The sequence below is a fragment of the Sorex fumeus genome, unplaced genomic scaffold, assembly GCF_029834395.1.
Source record: "Sorex fumeus unplaced genomic scaffold, SorFum_2.1 ptg000047l, whole genome shotgun sequence".
Lineage (NCBI taxonomy): Eukaryota > Metazoa > Chordata > Mammalia > Eulipotyphla > Soricidae > Sorex > Sorex fumeus.
In genome coordinates this window covers 43,821,696-43,840,977 of record NW_026606104.1, presented here as the reverse complement: position 1 = coordinate 43,840,977, position 19,282 = coordinate 43,821,696, and the positions used below count along the sequence as shown (strand labels likewise).

Below are 19,282 nucleotides of genomic sequence, written 5' to 3'. Positions count from 1 at the left end.
GCTCTAGCCCCACATGTGTACTATAAAAATTAAATTGAGTCAGGGGTGCTGGAGCAATAGTACAGTGGGTAAGATGTTTGCCATGCATGACCCAGGTTTAATCCCTGGCATCCCATATGGTGCCCTGAGCCACAAAGAGTGATACCTGAGTGCAGAGCCAGGAGTAAGCCCTGAACACCATGGGGAGTGGACCAAAAGCAAACAAAAAAACTAAATCAGAGGGGTTGGAGCGTTAGTACAGTGGGTAATGTATTTGCTTTGCATGCAGCTGATCTGGATTCATTCTCCAGCACCCGATGTGATCCCCAAGGCCCTATCAGGAGTAATCCCTGATCACAAAGTCAGGATTAAGCTCTGAGCACTTCCAGTTGTGCCCCACCCCACACCCCTAAAAATAAAATGAATAAATCTGGGGTTAGAGAGATAGTACAGGGATTAAGGCCTTTGCCTTGCATGCAGCAGACCAAAGTTTCATCCCTTGGAACTACATGGTCCCCTAAGCACTCCTGGACTGGGAGTTTACCCTGAATGTTGAACTGAGCACAACCCTGAACACTGCTAGGTGTGGTTTTAAAACAAAAACAAAGTTAAGTTATGAGGATCCGTAGATAGTTCATAAGCTGGAATGTATGCTTTGCAGGCAGGGGCCCCAGTCTCAATCCCACACATCACCATGAGTGACCCTGAGTAGCCCCCAAGTACCAGTAGGTGTGGCTACCAGTAGGTGTACCAAAATCAACCAAAAATTCAAATCTACCATTTTATAGACTCTTATTCATATAAAAACTGTAGTTCTACATACATTTTTCAAATGACAGTAGAATATATTTTAAATATTTTTTCTAATTCTGAATCACGTTCCTGGCCATAGCTTTGGTCTTAATTTTCAAATATAGAAATGTGGTTGCAGGCCAAAGGAAAAATAAAACGTTGGTTAGATGCCACAAAGTAGGTGGCAGTGCCTTAACCATAGGCATTTCTGGATGCTTTCTGGACTGCGTGGCTGCTTTGCGGCCGCACAACACATCATAACACACTTAATACCCATCTTCCAGGATTGCCGCACCATATATGATAGGGTTCAAATATGGTTTGAACCATAGGAACACCTTCAAGGATGATTAGAGGCCACCCTAAAAGCCTCTATCCCTTTCGGAGAGCCTGGCAAGCTACTGAGAGTATCCCGCCCACACGGCAGAGTCTGGCAAGATATCCATGGAGTATTCAATATGTCAAAACCAGTAAATACAATGGGTCTCATTCCCCTGACCCTGAAAGAGCCACCAATACGGCAGCGTTAAGAAGGATGAGGAAGGAGAGGCTGATAAAATCTCAAGGCTGAACTAGGCTGCCAAAACAAAGAAAGACAAAAATGACTATCTGTACTTTCAATGCACGTACACTGGCGTCGGGTGCATCCATCAAGGACCTGATGGTACAAGCACGAAAGATCAAGTACAACATCATTGGTCTGACCGAGACCAGAAGGCATCAATCACATCACGCCATTTTCAACACTAGAGAAGAAATGTTCCTCTGAACATGCGACAAAAGAGGCATCAGAAGTGTCGGTGTCACCTCCCTAACTTCAAACTGTACTACAAAGCAGTAATAATTAAAACAGCATGGTACTGGAACAAAGGCAGAACTGCAGACCAATGGAACAGGGTTGAATACACTGACATCTCCCCTCAATCTAATCTTTGATAAAGGTGCAAGTAATGTGAAGTGGAGTAAGGAAAGTCTCTTTAACAAATTGTGCTGGCATCACTGGACGGCTACATGCAAAAAAGTGGGCTCAGAACTCTGCCTAACACCATGTACAAAAGTAAGATCAAAATGGATTAAAGACCTCAACATCAGACCAGAAACCATAAGGTACATTGAAGACAAAGTTGGCAAAACCCTCCATGACATTGAAGCTAATGGTATCTTCAAAGATGCCATGCCACTGGCCGAGCAAGTGAAAACAGAGATAGATAAATGGGACTATCTTAAACTAAGAAGCTTCTGCACCTCAAAAGAAACAGTGACCAAAATACAAAGACAGTCTACAGAATGGGAAAGGATATTTGCCAAATATACATCTGACAAGGGGTTGATATCAAAGATATACAAAGTACTGGTTGAACTCCACAAGAAGAAAACATCCAACCCCATCAAAAAAATGGGTCGACAAAATGAACAGAAATTTTCTCAAAGAAGAAATCCGAATGGCAAAAAGGCACATGAGAAAATGCTCTACATCATTAATCATCAGAGAGATGCAGATCAAAACCACAATGAGATACCATCTCACACCTCAGAGACTAACCCACATCCAAAAGAACAAAAGTAACCAATGCTGGCGTGGATGTGGCGAGAAAGGGACACTCCTTCACTGCTGGTGGGAATGCCGACTGGTTCAGCCCTTTTGGAAAACAGTATGGACGATTCTCCAAAAATTAGCTCCCATTTGACCCAGCAATACCACTCCTGGGAATATATCCCAGAGAGGCAAAAATGTATAGTCGAAGTGGTATCTGCACTTGTTTGCTCATTGCAGCAGTCTTTACAATAGCCAGAACCTGGAAGAAACCTGAATGCCCAAGAACAGATGACTGGTTAAAGAAACTTTGGTACATCTACACAATGGAGTACTATGTAGCTGTTAGAAAAGATGAAGTCATGAAATTTATATACAAGTGGTACAACATGGAAAGTATCATGCTAAGCGAAATGAGTCAGAAAGAGAGAGATAGACATAGAAAGATTGCATTCATCTGGGGAATATAAAGAAACAAAATATGAGATTAATACCCAAGAATAGCTGAGATCAACACCAGGAGGATTACTCCATAGCTCAGAGGCTAGCCAGGCATTCTAGGGGAAAGGGCAGCTCAGATAGAGAAGGGAGCACCAAATAAAGGGTGTTTGGAGGATCCTCCCAGGAGGGGAGATGCATGTTGAAAGTAGACTATGGACTGAACATGTTTGCCACTCAAAGCCTCTTTTGCAGACCACAACACTCAAAAGGAGAGAGAGAACACAAGGGATTGCCCTGCCACAGAGGCAGGGTGAGATGGGAGGGATGGGGGTGGGAGGGATATTATCCATGTTGGTGGAAAATGGGCACTGGTGGAGGGATGGGTATTTGATCATTGTATAATCGAAACCCAAGCACAAAAAATTGTAAATCTACAACTGTACCTCATGGTGTTTCACTAAAAATTAAAAAAAAATTAATAAAAAAAAGTGTCGGTGTCCTTGTCAACACGAACTTGGCCATAAACATTGATTCATTCAAATGCCTGACAATCCAAATCAGACAATTACACTCGAATAGATGTGACTCACTGCCAGCAGTTTCTATCTTCGTTGTCTACGCACCAACATCCAATTATGATGAAGGAGAAATTGAGAAGTTCTACATGGAGCTGGAGAAGTTCTATAAAGAAGACATGGGGGTATGGTGCCGCCAGCAGGTCAATCTGTACCTGTGAGGTGAGTGCATCAGTAGCCTGATGGCAACATCAGACTTTCAGATACCCCAAAATTGCTGCTGTACCTTTGGCCAGACCCCAAAAACTTGGGGCAAAGTTTACCAGAAAGTAAACGGCCACAAGTTAGGTATGTGGGAGACACACCCACAAACCACCTCCGGCTCAGCTATATAATTGGAGGCAAGGCCTCTCTGGTTCCTGATCGAACTGCTTAATGGCCATGATCCCAGAGTCTCAGAAACGAATCTCGGAACCCCAAGGCTTTTGGCAGAAATGCATGCTGTTCCTGTAGTAAGTTACTGGCGCTGAGCCACTCCAGGTGGGAATAGGTTTCGTGCCTTGGCCTGTTCCCCTGACGGCCTGGTGACCACCATCCTCCAGAGGCCACTGGACAGTCAGATTTGGGCCTGTAGTGACGAGACACACGGGGCCTCACCACATGGGGATGGTGCCAACTCTTTCTCCCCACCACAACGAGACTCCAAGTCGCCACCTACAAACGGCCTCTCTGGCTCCTGATCAAGCTGATTAATAGCCATGATACCGGAGACTCAGAAACAAATCTTGAAACCCAGTGGCTTTTGGCAGAAATGCATCTGGACTGCATACAAGGTGGCCGCCGGCTCAGAGCTTACTGGAAAGCCAGGTATGAGCCAGCGGTGATGGGGCATCTGCAGTCTCATGGGAAGGGGTGCGGTACCGTCTCGTCCTTCAGGCCTACCGAGGCCACGAGTTGCCCCCCACAAGCGGCTCTCTGGCACGACCATGGCTCCAGAGGCAAAAGGACTTAATCCAGAACCCAGCAGCTTGCAGAAGAAAAGTGAATGGACCATGCATTAAACTATGGCACCATGCCTCTCCAGGAGGGAAAGGGTGTTGCTCCCTTCCACCTCCCCCCCTCCCCCCCCGGGAGCAAGGTAGCCACCACCTCAGAGCTTATTGGAAAGCCAGGTATGAACCGGCAGTGAAGGGGCAACTGCAGTCTCATGGGAAGGGGGATGGTACCGGCTCGTCCTTCACGCCCTACCGAGGTCATGAGTTGCCCCCCACAAGCGGCTCTCTGGCACGGCCACGGCTCCAGAGACAAAAGGACTTAGTCCAGAACCCAGCAGCTTGCAGAAGAAAAGTGAATGGACCATGCGTTAAACTACGGTGCCATGCCTCCCCAGGAGGGAAAGGGTGTTGCTTCCTTCCACTTTTTTCCCCCCTGGCAGCAAGGTGGCCGCTGCCTCAGAGCTTATAGGAAAGCCAGTCACGAGCCGGCGGTGACAGGGCAACTTCAGTCTCATGGGAAGGGGGACGGTACCGGCACGTCCTTCAAGCCCTACTGAGGTCACGAGTTACCCCCCACGAGTGGCTCTCCGGCATGGCCATAACACCAGACACACAGAAACCAATCTCGTAATTATCTGGCTCTTTGCAGAAATACAAAATCATGGCCGCACGACATTATATGATTCTCATAACCAGCTATAGAAAACAAAATATTTCACAATGCCTTTTCAGCAATTCTGATTGTTTGGGGGGAAATTCTAAACAATAATGGTGCATCTTTTATCGAAATAATTAATGTAATCAATGTAAAGAAGAGTTAAGTAGAAATCATCTGCCTCACAGGTATTTGAAGGGGTGGGAGGGGGGTATACTGGGGTTCTTGGTGGTGAAAAATGAGTACTGGTGAAGGGAAAGGTGTGTGATCATTGTATGACCGAGACTTAAACCTGAAAGCTTAGTAACTTTTCCCACAGTGATTCAATAAATACAAAAAGAAAAAAATAAATAAAAAAATTAAGGTGGAGTTCATGCCCAATTCAATAGGCTAATCAGTGGCTGAATAAATAGCAGAAATCCTACAAAAAAAAAAAAAAGAAGAAGCCCACACCTTCTACAAGATCATTGTCAATGATTTTAATGCCAAGATAGGACTGAGAAGATCAGCTAAAGAACTCCACATCGGGACCAATGGCCTAGAATGGAACGAACAGGGTGAGAGACTGTCTGAGTTCATCATGTCAACCAAGACCATCCATGGTAACTCACAGTTCCGGAAGGCTGAATCTAAACATTGGACTTGGGAGTCTCCTGGTGGACGGTTCCACAACGAAATTGACCACATCATATTCAATCAATGGTTCTGCCTGACCCTGTCGCTGTTGACGGGATCGGACCACCATCTCCTTCGTGCAAAATTCTACTTTATGGAGCGGGGAGAAAGTTTAAGAAGAGAACTCCCAGAATGACCACCAACTGGGAGCTTTTTGGCACTATTGTGGCAACATGGGAAGATGTAGTCATTGACAACATTGACAAGGAATACAATTGACTGGTTCAGCACCTCCATGATTGTGTGAGGAATGCTAAGAGAGAGAGAGTCACAAAAAAACGCCTGCCTTCGAAAACTCTTGAGTTTATTCACCAATGTGGCTTGGTGCAAGCCTCAAGCAACTGCAAGCAAACGTCCAAGCTCACAAAGCAGTGCAGAGAAGTGATAAAGGAAGACCTCAAAGAGAGAAGAGTAGCAGTGCTGGCCAATGCGGCAGAAGCCAGGAAAAGCATTCAAAACGCTCGCCTGTCCTTTGCCAACTACAAGACCAAGATGACTGCCCTCCGACATCCTGATGATCTATCACATCTTCCAGAAGGGCAATGGAGAAGATTATCCATGACTTCTACTCAGATCTCTTTGATAGCCATGTCCACCTGCCCACATACCAAATTCCGCAGGATGGATATGTCGTTCCCAACGTTCTCCCTTCCGAAATCCGACACTCCCATTTCATCGGTAAAGAAACGAACAGCATCCGGCCCAGACAAGGTCAGACCTGAACACCTGAAGAACATGCCGTCGGTACTCATCAATACACAGGCTCAACTCTTCACACACTACCCGTCTCAATGCAAGGTTCCATCCCAATGGAAAACCAGCAGGACTGTACTACTGTACAAGAATGGAGACATCCACAACATTGGCAACTATCGCCCAATTTGCCTATTGCCTGTCGTCTACAAGCTGTTCACTTGAGTCATCCTGAATAGGATTGGCAGAACACTAGAGAAGAACAACCATGCGAGCAAGCCAGGTTCCGCAAAGGATTCAGCACGATCGACCATATCCACACGAGAACCAAACTCATTGAGGTTTCTCGGGAGTTCAAGATGCCACTTTGTCTAACGCTCATTGATTTAAAGAAGGCCTTTGATTCTGTCGAGACTGAATCAGTCATCGAAGCCCTAGCCAAACAGGGTGTTCAAACTCAATACATCAGGATCCTCTGTGAGCTGTACTACGGATTCACTACCAGAATCTCACTATTCTACAAGGAAGTGATCATCCATGTCAAGAGAGGGGTTTGGCAGGGTGATACCATTTCACTGAAACTCTTCAGGGCCAACCTCGAGAACGTCATGCGATGACTGGAATGGGAAGGAATGGGAGTGAAGATAGACAGTCGGCAACTACACCACCTCCGCTTTGCTGATGACATTGTTCTAATAACACCAAACATTAACCAAGCAGCACAAATGCTGGCCAACTTCGACCATGAGTGTGGAAAGGTCGGACTACAGCTGAATCTCACGAAGACAATGTTTTATGAGAAACGGTCTCATTCCTGATGTTCGATTCACTCTCAATGGAACGAACATCTCTGAATGCAACAGTTATGTGTACCTAGGTCGAGAAGTCAACATGACGAATGACCTGGCACCTGAGTTGTGCAGGAGGAAGAGAGCGGCTTAGAATGTCTTCAAGAGCCTCGAAGAAATAGCTAAGAGGACAAAGAACCTCCGGCTCTGGGCACATCTCTTCGATTCCACTGTTCTTCCTGCATTAACATACGCCTCAGAGACCTGGGCCCTACGAAAAACAGAATGAGAATGCTATTCAGGTCTCCCAAAGAGGAATCGAAAGAGCTATGCTTGGAGTATCATGCTTCACTCAAATGAGAGAAAGAATCCAGAGTTTCGACCTCCGTCGATGATCAAGAATCAGGGACGCTGTCTTGTTTGCCAAAATGTCAAAAATCAGATGGGCTGGACACGTAATGAGATTTGGAGACGACCGCTGGACTAGAGCCATTACTGACTGGATTCCACAGGATGTCAAAAGATCGCATAAAAAAAAAAGGAGGCTGGAGCAATAGCACATTTGCCTTGTACGCAGCCGACCCAGATTCAATTTGACCATCCCATATGCTCCCCCGAACACCGCCAGGAGTGATTCCTGAGTGCAAAGACAGGAGTAACCCCTCAGCATCGCCAGGTGTGATCCCCCACCAAAAAAAAAAGATCGTGTGGCCACCCACCTACGAGATGGTCAGACTTCTTTGTAAAGACCCTGAATGATCGGTTTGAGGTTCTTCGTGTTCCTAGAACGAGCAAATGCCATTGGGCTACACGAGCACGCGACAGGAACGAATGGAGGAGACGTTACTGGCTCCCGCTTGAGCAAATCGCTGAGTAACAGGATGTCAAGTGATCAAGAAATGTGGTTGGTAAGATTGCAGGTGGGAGAGGTGGGCCTGCTTCTCTGCCTTATTCTCCTCAAGGTGTCACAAACACACTTGCACCAGAATTCACTCTCAAAGCGCAGAGTCAAAGAGATTCGATAGTGAGGGCACTTAATATACCTGCAGGCCAGAGAGAAAGTACAGGGCTTAGGGCACATGCCTTGTGTGTGCTGATCCTGATTTGATCTCCAACACCACATGATCCCCGAGGACAGCCTGAGTAATCCCCGGCACCACAGGGTGTGAGTAGCACCACATCCTCGAACTCTTGGCTTGAACCTTGGCTCCATTGGCCTAGAAACTCTGGGAGGGCCCCCGGAATGCCCCTACGATGCCAGTTAGGAAGCTTTTCCCCAAAAAAAGATATCACCCAAATGCAGTGATTCTGAAGGTGCCCAAGGAAGTCCTGGATACTGGGGATCAATTCTGAGGCTCTTGATGACAAAGTGCCTGGCCCAGTCCCTTGACCCTCCCAGCCCCCTGCAGCCCCCTCCTGTTGCCAGAGGTCTGGTCCAGGCCATTTTCTTTCCTGTTATTTATTTATTTTTGGCTTTTTGGGTCTTACTCAGTGATGCTCAGGGGTTACTCTTGGCTCATTGCTGCATGGGGGGACCATGCAGGATACCAGGAGTTGAACCCAGATTGGCCTCATGCAAGGCCAACTCTCTACCCACTGTACTCTCGCTCTGGCACCATTTTCATTCCTAATCTGCTGTATAGTGGCTTTGTACTATGTTAACTTAGGAAAGGAAGAAAAATGTCTTCCCAAATTTCCTCCTCCATTGTTTTGGGTTTTGAGGCCACACCTGGCAGAACTCAGGGGACCATATGTGATGTGAGGTATTAAATCAGAATCAGTCGTGTGCCAGGCAAATGCCTACACCCCTGTACTATCTCTCCAGTCCTTTCCTCTATAGTTTTGAATGAGCCTGGGCCACAAAGGAAGATTTAGGCCAGGGCTGGAGGGCAGCAGTACTGCAAGATTGCATACTTGGAAAGCTGGTGCGGGTCAAACACTGTGGTGGCTCACGCATGCTTTCAACAATCTGCTTGGCTACCTTCGCTGGTGTAAGCAACCAAAGTTCCCTCTGCTACCTCCTGGTTCCTCCATCCTCAGTTTTTCCAGCTCCAGACCTGGGAGCATGTTGATAAAGGTCATCAGTGGTTTTGCAATTGCCTCCAAATTGGGAGGCTGAGGAACGAGGAGTGATCAATGAGAAATCTAGTTTCTCCACAAGTCAGTTTGACCTTACTTTGTACCACTCGTTCAGCTCTCAGAACTTCCCTGATGGTTTCCAGTCAAATACCAGCTGCATAGTTTGCAAGTCTCTGTCCATGAGCCACATAACCTGCACCCCAACCGAAAAGAGCACTATTATCAGTTCTCCATCCCTATCAGTCTGTGTGGTTCTACTGCCACTCCTGAATTTCGGCAATTGACTCCAGACTGGTCCCCTGCTTTTTTTTTTCTTGCCCTCCTTGGTGGCCAGAATGATTCTGTTCAAGGTCACCTCTCATGCCACGCCTGCTCAGATCCCTCTTATAGCTTCCCATCTCTGAGCAAATGCCAGAATCAGCACTTGAACTGGGCCAGATTTAGTGTCGATGTTTCCCAGAAGTCCACATCCTCCTTGCCTCTTCTCCAGACATTACTGGCTGCTTCCGCCTCATCAGTATGTGCTATTGTTTGGCACGAACCCCATTAAGCCTGCGAGAGTGGGAACTGCACAGCTTTGGCACTCTTCTCTGACCCAACCGGACCTATGAAGACTCTGGTTTCCCCAGCAACAGCCCAGTGGAACAAATTAACACACTTCCAGAGTGCAGGCTGCTAAGACCCTGTTGGCGCCATGAGACAGACAATGAAAAATTGCTGACAGATAAATTCCTCACCCTTCTTCCTTGTTATCAACGCTCCCAAGACATCGTGGTTCTATATGACCTCGCTGAAGAGATTCCATGACTGAGCAACGGACTCTGACTTTTGTGGGACTCTGGCCAGCTAAGTAATGTGTCAGCTTGTATTTCTTCCCTTCCTTCTCTGCTTCATTTCTCTTTCCCCCTCACTTTTGCTTCCTTGGGATTGCCATCTCCAAGGAAGCATTAGCATTCAACCTCTGATTCAGGCTCCATTTTCCAGGGAAGATAGGTTAGTATTTAGTCCCAGAAGAGATTCTTAAAAATAGACTTTTGGGGGGCTGGAGAAACAGTGCAGGAGGCAAGGTATAAGGCACTTGCCTTGCTTGTGGCTGTAACTACTGCTGGTGGCTACAATGTGGCTACCTCAGTTTGAAATCCTGGCACCACAGAGGATGAAGGTCATCCTAGAACACAGAGGCAAGAACAGCCCCTAGGCACTATTGAGTGTGGCCCCCAAACCTGCAAAGCAAAACAAAACATCTTTTAGGGTACCAGAGGGATGGATCCAAGGGCTGGAGTACTTGCTTTGCATTTGGGAGTCAAGGGTTTGATCCCTGCCGCCACTTCCCCGAGTGCCATGGGGATGTGACCTGAAAAGAAACAAAAACAAACATATCCAGACTTTCAGGGTATGACTTTTGGGCTTGGGTGTTTCATTTGTGTGAAGGCGGAGGGAAGCCACGATGGGGAGTAAGTGGGAGAAAAATAACCTTGGCTTTCAGAAGATGTCACCATCATCAAAGTATTCACTTGTGAGGGGCTGGAGGTATATCTCAGTGGTAGAGGGCGTGCCATAAATGTCAGAGGTTCCCCTCAACATCCAGTCAATCAATCAAGCGAACAAACTTGCTTTTGGGGAAGAACGACAGGGCAGAAAATGACATCCAATAGCAGCAGGCTACCTGTAGCTGCAAAGGGTCCTAAATGCTTTAGAATTTAGTTTTCGGCCAGGTGAGCTTGAGGCCCCACTGATGAAAGAGAAAGACAACTGGGACAGGAGGGAGAACAAATCTAAGACCCTCTAGCTCAGTCTGAAGAGCTAGAACAGTGGGTAGAAGCCTGGGTTCTGAGTACTGCCGGGAGTGATCCCTGAACACACAGCCAGGAGAAAGCTGAAGCTCAGCTGCATGTGGCCCAAACCTCACTCCCCCGCACCAAGAGGACTCCCTAACTCATATGTTCTTCCATGTTCTCCTGTGTGGCAGCAGCAGCCCCTTGTCTCTTGTGAATTAAGAACAATCGCCCCTTTCTGAGCCTCTGCTATGCTCTCTCATGAAGCTCTCTCGCAAGGTGCCTCCTGGGCTGAGTTGTTTTCTCGTTAAGACACACTCCCATCACAACCTTGCCACATGGTCAGTGGTCAGTTCCCAGCATGTCCTGCAAAGGAAATGAAGTCCTTACCTGGGAAATAAGCTCGAAGTCTGTGAAATCCAGACCTGACTCATCTTTGTGGAGGTGACCTTGGGGGTGAGAAGGCATGTGTGGCTGATTAGAGGGTGGCACATGGGGAGTATTGTCCAGGATGATGCCCCAGGAAGTCGGGAATCTCTCTCTCTCTCTCTCTCTCTCTCTCTCTCTCTCTCTCTCTCTCTCTCATTCTTGGATCACACCCAGGGATGCTCACTCCTGATGGGGCTCAGGGATTGAACCCAGGTCAGCTCTGTGCAAGGGTTGGGCTGCACACCCAGAAGAGGGTTTGTTTTTGCTCTATCCTCAGGAGTGATGCTGGCAGACTTGGGGGACCATCCGCAATGCTGGGAATGAAACCAGGATTGGCCGCATACAAAGCAAACACCCTGACCTCTGGGCTATCTGTGGCCTCAGGCTTGGACACTCATGCGGGGTTGTCTAAAGCTGCTCTCCGACAGTTTCCAGAGATGGACATCCTCAGCTCCTTCTCTTCGCTCATTACATCAGGAGACAGGGTCTGTGTCTCTCACCATCCCCTACCCCTGCCCAAGTCTGGACTGGCTTTGTAACTTGCCTTAACTAACAACATGGTTCCAGTTTCAGATCTAGCCTTGAAGAAGACTGGCAGCTTCTGTTTCCTGCCTCTTGGATGCCAGCCACCGTGGAAGAAATACAGCCACATTGAGACCCTCATACTGTGAGGAAATGAGAATCCAATCACACGGACACCGGCTGGAAGGACGTGAGAGCCGCCATGCGGAGACGCCGTACTGAGAAGGAAGGCTGCCCGGCCAGCCCCCAGCTGTCTGCCCACCCCAGCTGAGGTGCCATGTGTATAAATGAAAGGGACATCTTGGACATCTCGCCTCCTGCCAGCTCCATGTGAAGTAGACAAACGCCCAAACCTAGATAAAAGAATGCTGAGAAACAATAAATTGCTGTTGCTTTTTAAGCATTATGTTGTGGGCAATTTCTATTTAGTACTAGGTCCGTAAATGATGGTCTTCATAGCTTACAAGAGGAGTTCCTTAAGGCAGAAAGGCCTACAAGGAATGAGGTCCAGATACGAAGGTTGCCCGGGAAGAGTGTGTAAGAAGTCAGAATTGAAGGAAGTGAACCATCAGATCTGAGAACTTAGCACCTAACTCTATTTCCTAGGAAGCCCCAGAGGACACTTTTCACCAAGATGATATTTTCTTGTCAGGTACAAGAAACCCACAGTTAGAGGACTGGAGCATCTTCGAGGCTTGTTGGTATCTGTCTGGGTTTGGCCGGGTTAACAGTAAGAGACGCTACTGTAGAACTGGATCCCTATTATCAATGACAATTTGGGGATCTCAGAATGTGAGATGTAGTATCCAAGCCAAGTGAATTGCCGCCAAACCCAGAATAACCAGAGGGTGCCTAGACCTACCAGATTCTATGGTGAGATGATTATGCTCCTGGGATGGGTGGGCAACTAACAAGAAGACTCTTCAGTTTTACACTGAAAATTAAACATTAGGTGTTGGAGATATAGGAGATAAGGTGCTTGCCAGGTATACATCTGAGCCAAGTTCAATTCCCAGCACCCCATATGGTCCTCTGAACAGCACAGAAGAAGAAGGGGAGGAGAAAGGGGAAGTGGGAAAGGGAAAAAGAAGAGGACGAGGGGGAATAGGAAGAGGAGGAGGAAGTTATCTTGATTGTATATTAAATATACTCCTAACCTTTTCCCAAAGGAATCTGCTCTCATTTGTGGGGATAACTGATTGAGGAAAAGGAGAAAATTCAATTTTTTTCTAAGTTTGTTGAAGGTCTGGAATCTGAGCTGACACAGAAACTAAGAGACACAGAATACTATCATCTTTCCCAGTTAGAGAAGGACTAAAGGGGGCCAGTCAGTATATGGAATTGAATTTTAGTCCAATGGGTCCTATAGAAGCTGGAAGAATCCTCCCATTGATTCCGTTTTTTAGGTCACACCTGGAAATGCACAGGGGTTACTCCTGGCTCATGCACTCAGGAATTACTCCTGGCGGTGCTCAGGGGACCATATGGGATGTTGGGAATAGAACCCGGGTCGGCTGTGTGCAAAGCAAATGCCCTATCCACTGTGCTATCACTCCAGCCCCTCCCATTGATTCCTTAATATGAAGTAAAGGCAATATTAATAACAGTCAGGTAAGAGCCAACTTAAAATTCCTGAAACTAGCGATATTGTCTGGGTTCTTCAAAGAAATAACCAACAGGGTGTGTATGTACAGATCGAAGAGGAGCGATTTGTTTAAAGACATTAGATAGGAGCAGAGAGAGTACAGCAGGTAAGATGCTTGCCTTACACACAGCTGACCTGGGTTTGATCCCTGGCACCACACATGGTCTGCCGAGCTCTTCTAGGAGTGATCCCTGAGCATAGCCAGGTGTGTCCCTCCCCCCATGATATTAGCCCATATCATTGTGGAGCCCAACATGTCCATAATCTACAGGATAGGCCACAAGGCCGGAAGCCCAGGGAAGAAGTGATGTTACAATTTGAATTCTAAAGTAAATTTTCAGGCTGAGTTCCCTCTTTCTGGAAGTCAGTCCTTTTGTCTGAAGGCTTGTGACCCATTGTCTGAGGCCCACTCAAATGATAGAGGTTCATCTGCTTTACTCAGAGTCTACTAATATAAATGTAAATCTCATTAAAAAAAAACTACCTTCACAGCATCTATACTAGTGTTTGACCAATATCTGGGTACTGAGGTTTCGCCAAGTCAACACGTACAATCAAGCATCACCCTGTCCCACTGTTGACACTTTAACACTTTAGTGTTATTGCTGCTCTGGTATTTCGCCTGAAGTTTTGTTTCCCTTGTTTTCCGTCGTATCCTCATTCAGTTGACTGGCCTTCAGGAAGACAGATGAACCATAGTAGATGATGGATGGATCCTTGCAAATTTTTGTTTATTTGTTTTTGGTCCACACCTGGCTATGCTCAGAGGTTTCTCCTGGCTCTGCTCTCAGGAATTACTCCTAGTCTGGCAGTGCTTGCAGGATATTATGGAATGCCAGGACTTGATCCTGGGTTGGCTGCATGCAAGGCACACACCCTGTCTCTCCAGGGACATCATTGTAAATTGAACCCCATGAGAGTCCCAATCAGAGCTTCTCTATTAAATGAGATACATTGTCTTATTTGCTTTTGTTTTCTGGGTCACACCTGGGGATGCTTGGAGCTATTCACAGCTCAGTACTTGAGGGTCAGAGGATCATGCAATGCTGGAGAGGGAAGCTGAACTTGCTACAATGCAAAGGGTATGCTCCAGCCCACTGAGCCATCTCTGCCAGAGCATATCAACACAACCTCTAGCTCTTGTGTTTATTGGCTGAGCAAATGCTTTCTGCTATCAGAAAAAGTAAATACAATGTCACAAAGAAATCATCTTCACTCTTGCTCCCCAGGGCTTTGTTTCCAGTTCCAGCTCTGTCTGGAAGCTCCTGCCTCACCTTAACGCTCTAAAGATCCTCCTCTACTGGTACAATATATCCATGACGTCCTGCTAACAGGAAGTGATGGGGAAGTGGGGAGCACCACATTTGCCAGAGAGTGGAAGATAAAGATTCCATGAAGATTCAGGGTCTTACCACAGTGGGAATATTTGGGGGAATTCAGTGACTTGGAGTCACAAGTGGTTGGGCCCATTCATAGCCCCCATCCTTTTATGGGCCTTTTGCAAAATAATAGATTCGTTACATGACAGGCCAGGAAACGTTATCTCACCTCACAGATCTCTTAGAAAGAGGCAGAGCATGATTCTTCTTCATCCCCATTGTATGGAGGAAGAAATGGATAGTGGAACAGACACACTCTGATTCCTATTAAGTGACAAATGGCTTGGCTCATTGAAGGGCAAAGAGGAAGCAAGATGAGTTTCAGAGATAAGCAGCTCAGAGTAGGGGGATGGCAGGTCTGGGTGGGCTCACAGGCATGGTTCCAGATAAGCAGATCTATTGGTGAGACCAGGGGCTAATCTATCAAGGAGGCTCCAGTCCGATGGTCAGCCGTCCCATGTTGGATGTCAGCCAGTCCCTAAATGTAACCAATCTATTACTTTGGAGAAGGTCCATAAGAGGATGGGGGCTATGAATGGGCCCAACCACTAGGACTCCTGTTCCCCAAGGCTGATTTAGCAACTTTCGAGTCATAGCCAGCAGCAGGCCACAGTGAGAGCAGTCAGGCTCCTGTTGGCAGGTCAAGCCCATCAGCTCCCTTTCACTTTGGAGAAGGTCAGGATTCATCCTTACTGCAATTGGAGTTTGGAGCCTGGGCTTCAAACCTGGGCTGCAGTTCCTCTTTGGAAAGGAAATATTCTTGTTCTCTCAGCCCTCCTGTCCTCTGTAGTAACTGCTGTGTCTGGGTTGCGCACAGGCCAGGCTATGGTGTGCCCACAATTTATTAGCCGTGGCACTCACCAGGGGGCCACACATCGGTCTTCTGTGCTAGCACCCTTGGTGCTCACTATAATGAGTGCTCCCTCAGGAATGCGCACATGCCGTGTGCTTGCTCATTGCCTTTTGTTGCGGCAGACAGGCTACGGAGGCAGTGCTCACCAGGGGTCACTGCCCTGCTCACAGACAGGAGAACATCACAGTCATACAGGAGAGCTGCTAGTCTTGCACGTAGCACATGTGGCATGCTGAGGATTTGAACTCACAGCCAGACGCTTATAAGGCAGGTGCTCAAAGTCAGGGTTTCATAATTTTTTTCTACTCACGACCCCCTTCTCACTAAGAAAGTTTTATATGACTCCAAGCACACTCCAGAAAAAATAGGTATACAAGTGAAAAAATGATAGGGCCAGGGTGATACTATACAGCTGGTGGGGCACTTGTCTTGCACGTGACAATCTGGGTTTCATCACTGGCCCCCTATATGGTCACCCATGCCCTGTCAGGAGTCAGGAGTTTAAGAAGTGAGGCTGTACACTACTGTGTATTTCTGAGTCATAGATCGCCTTTCTCTTTTTTGTCTGAGTTTTTGTTTGTTTGGGGGCTACATCTGCAATGCTCCAAACTTATTCCTGGATCTGAACTCAGAGATCATTCCTGATGGTACTTGGGGGACTTTGCAATGCCGGGAATTAAACTTAGGTCAGCTGCATGCAGGCAAGCACCCTACTTGCTGTAATATCTCTCCAGCCCTTCTTTACTTTTTTTAAGGGGGCCTTCCCCAGAAATTCTGTGGTCCTCCAGGGCTACTCCCAGTGGTGCTCAGGAAGTCATGCTATGTGGGAATTGAGCCGAGGGCCTGGTACATGCCCAGCCTCTGAGTCGCATTTTTCAGCCGTAGTGCTTCTGCAAGGATTATCATCCAAAGGCTTAAGGAGCTCGAGCCATTCCATGAGCTGGAGAATTCATTTTAGAACATGTGTGACAATGGCTTCATGTAGGTGGGCTTCACCCTTTTCCCCTGGGCCCGTCACCCAAAAGCAGTCAGTCCGAGAGAAGAAGGGAGAGAAATGATTTCCCTTCCAGAAGCCTCACCCTCCTCCTATGCAGAATAAGGACTGTCCGTGGCATGAGGCACAAGGATTGGGGAGAGATGGGGTGTGTAGAACACTTGGCACAGGCCTGGCACGGGGACGTGCTCATAAAGGGTTGGCATGATTCTCAGTTGAATTCAACTGTGTGAGAGCCCCCCAAGCCCCCAGAGGAGCAATGAGGTGAGCATCGAGCTCTCCACCTCTGCTCCCTCCTACCTATCCCGGGAGCCGGGATGCCCCTTCCAGGAAGGTCCATGCCTATATTGTGCCTCAGAGCCGGAGCTGCCTGTTCTAAGGAATAGTCCTTAACCTTGTGACCCTCCGTTTCCTTATCTATACCCTGTGGTTGGGAACAATGGCACCTACCTCGTGGGGTGATTATGGCTAAAAATGACCTTGGGCTCTCGAGTACAGAGTCGGCTCTTGGAACCTGGGAGGCAGCGTGTTTGCTTTCTGTGCCAGGAAACTGCACCACGGAGATCACCAGAGGGGTGAGCTGGGGGTGGGGGGGGCAGTGCAGTCTCCTGTTTTGTGGTGGCAGGGAAAGAGCTGAGGTTTTAGATTCTGATTCTTGAGTAAATATCTAGGCCACGGCATTTGCTGTGTGAACATGGACAAGATCCTTCAGTCCTTTGTACTTGCTTTCTGAAAAAGGAAGTTGGTCTGAGGCTAGTGTTTGGTGCCTATAAATTTTGGTGCATTGTACATCACCTTAAAGACAATTCAAGGTGGAAGACATGGTTGGAACGGTTAAGGACAGAGTGATGGTCTGCATCAAAACTCGCCCATCTCAGGGAGTGGTAAACTGAGGCCTGGAGAAGATGTGTGTGTCCTGTCTAAGGCTACTCAGCCAGAGAAATAATGATACTTTTGACACCTATGGCATGTGTGCCAGGCCCCGGTGCCTCCCAGGAGAGGCTCCTTCACTGAGTTCTCATAGGCATCAGAGGAGGCAGGAACATCTTCAGCGCGAGGAAACAGAAATTCCATGAATCTTGGAGTTGGGGTGCTTGGGTAGGTGCAAAGTCCCACGCTGCTGCTCAAGAACTCATCCTTGAACTTGGTGCAGAAAAACCAACAGAGCAGGTGTGATTGGCAAAGGGCTCTGAGGACCAACTCAGTTTCCCCGCCCCAGGTGACAAAACCTGGGTGCAGCGCCGCCCTGCTGGAGGAGGCGGAATCGCTCTTCTCACTCGGCCTGCTCCCTGCTCCCTGCTCCACATGCGGGTGAGGGCTTAGGACACCCAGGCAAGTAAGAGTCCTGGGAACCAGGAGGACTGTGGCATAAAGCAACTGAAGGCTTCAGGGTTCCTAGTGTAGAGACCCAGGCGTGCGTCTGAGAGAGAAGCGCTTGACAGTGGACAGCTGCTGGTGCCAGTCTCAGACTCAAGGCCAGAACCTCACTGATGCTTGGGCCCGGTCAGTGCCAGCCCGCTTTCCTCACCTGTTCACCTGAGCCCCACCATCATTGGTTAGTTTGTGAATCTGCTCTGTGAGATTCAGAGAGGTAAAGAAAAGTGTCTGAGAAACCCAACTAAATAACCCAGCAAACCTCATTACATTTCTTTCCTTTTGAGGGGTGGGGGTTTGGGTCACACCTCTGGTTGCCTCTGCTCTCAGTGCTCAAAGATGCTTTGGGAAAATACTTTTGACACCTGTGGGCTGGCATAAGTTTATGAGGCAAGTGCCTTAACTACGCTACTCTTTCTGCCCCTAGATTTTTTCTTTCTCCCTTTCTCCTTCTCTCTTCCTTCCATCCATCCATCCATCTATCCTTCCTTCCTTCCTTCCTTTCTCTTTCTTTTTTTCCACTTTCTTTCTTTCTTTCTTTCTTTCTTTCTTTCTTTCTTTCTAACTCTTCCTTTTTGCGGTTTTGTTTTTTGGGACCACAACCTGGTAGTACTCAGGGCTGACTCCTGGTTCTGTGCTCAGGGGTCACTTCTAGTATTCAATGGACCATATAAAGTGCCAGGGATCAAACCAGGGTAGGCTGGGTGCAAGAAGCACCTTAACGCCTGTACACGCTCTCTGATCCCCCAGCTTATATTTCTTAAACATCACAACGCTTTCAAAAAATTACTTCTAGGCCAGGGAGATAACTCAAAGAGCTGGAGCACATGCCAGACATGCAGGGACCCCGGACTTGATCCCTGAAATCACAGGGCCCTCAAGCTTTGCTGGGAGGTCTCCCCTTAAAAACAATTTCATTGTGCCTTTCAAAAGACATATTTAAAATGTGCCTTCTTCTCTCTCTCTCTCCCTCTCTCCACACAAACATACACACACACAATCCTAGAGCCAAACAGCACCCTGACAAATTCCCCATCTGTCTTTCCAAAGACTCTCAATTCTTCTCCCCACCTTCTCTCAGTTCTGAGTGACAAAAGCCCAAACAACAGGAGGGCAGGAGCCATACTCCAGCGGCCAGTGTGCTCGCCTTACACACACTCGACCT

At 47.6% G+C, this 19,282-nt stretch overlaps 1 pseudogene; it reads right to left on the bottom strand.

The window, feature by feature from the left end:
- Positions 1-922: 922 nt before the first annotated feature.
- LOC130032252 (uncharacterized) lies at positions 923-1,025 on the bottom strand (annotated as a pseudogene).
- Between the last annotated feature and the right edge of the window lie 18,257 nt (positions 1,026-19,282).